The sequence below is a fragment of the Galeopterus variegatus genome, unplaced genomic scaffold (assembly GCF_000696425.1).
Source record: "Galeopterus variegatus unplaced genomic scaffold, G_variegatus-3.0.2 Scaffold17924, whole genome shotgun sequence".
Taxonomy (NCBI): domain Eukaryota; kingdom Metazoa; phylum Chordata; class Mammalia; order Dermoptera; family Cynocephalidae; genus Galeopterus; species Galeopterus variegatus.
Genome location: NW_007744035.1, coordinates 10,025 through 11,077, shown reverse-complemented (window position 1 = coordinate 11,077; position 1,053 = coordinate 10,025). Strand labels below are relative to the sequence as shown.

Sequence of the window (1,053 nt, the reverse complement as noted above, 5' to 3'; positions counted from 1 at the left end):
CCCGCTGCCCGACCGCACCCCCATCCCTCCCGCGCCGCTGCTCCTCTTCCCGCGGCCTCCTCCTCCGCGCGCTCCTCCCGCTTCCCTCCTCTCGCTCCAACCCCTCCTCCGGCCTCGGGAAACCGCACGCGGGCCTGGATGGGCGCCGCCGCGTCCGCCCGCCCCCGGGCCACCGCGGACAGGAAGGAGGGTGGGGAGGACGGCGCCCCACCCGGGCTGATTCCTGGGACCCAAACAATTCCCGGGGGGGAGAGCAGTCACCTCGCTTGACCCCTTCCCGGGCCGGCGATGTTTGGGGTCCTCCCCTGTGCGCACGTGGAGGGCGGGGGCTCCGCCCTGGGGTTCCCGATCCCCCAAGCTGGTCCTGGGATGGTGGATAAAGTCCCTGAGGGGAGGCCGAGGAAGCTCGGTAGCTGCAGGAGGAACCCGCAGCCGGCCCTCTTGGGGGGAAGGGAGGACGCACCTGGAAGCGAGGATCTGGGCAGGTGGCCAGGTCGCGTCCCTGCCCGGAGAGCCCAAGAAGGGCGGACCCGGGTTTCCCACTTAGCTCTTGCATTCAGTCTGTGGGATCCCAGAGTTTGACAGTTGGAGCAGAGATCCAAGGAGGCCGCTGCTGGGGAGGAAGCCAGCTCAGCTCCTACAACATTAAACCTGTATGGTAACTTCTGTTCCCCTCACGTCTCATAGCTGGCGACACTGAAGGCCCAGAGTTGAAGCTGTGTCTTGCTCCAGATCCCCCAGCTCCTGCAGTGCTCCAGGCCCTGGCGGTAAGACGTCATGCCAGGAAATGCAGGCAAGTATCATAGAGGATTTCAAACACTGTTCAAGTGATAGAAAAAGGTCTAGGAAAAAGTCTAAGGGCGATCCAAATCCAGATACGTAGGGGAAGAGACTCGAAGAAAATGTCCCAAAATGCTCATTGTAGTTTGCGTTCCTTCTGTGGGATTGTGCAAAAGCTATTTACTTTCCAGAGCCTTTGCAAAATGGTGATGTTACTTTTACAAAGGGAAGTTGTTTTAATAAAGAAGACTGTATAGCAAGGTCTAGGGTTCG

General features: G+C 60.3%; 1 long non-coding RNA gene across 1 annotated transcript in view; it reads left to right on the top strand.

The window, feature by feature from the left end:
* The first annotated feature begins 293 nt into the window (after positions 1-293).
* LOC103582793 overlaps positions 294-1,053 on the top strand; it is a 4,792-nt gene continuing 4,032 nt past the window's right edge. Inside the window, exon 1 of the long non-coding RNA XR_549786.1 lies at positions 294-793. This is a non-coding gene — a long non-coding RNA (uncharacterized LOC103582793). The remainder of the gene's footprint in view (positions 794-1,053) is intronic.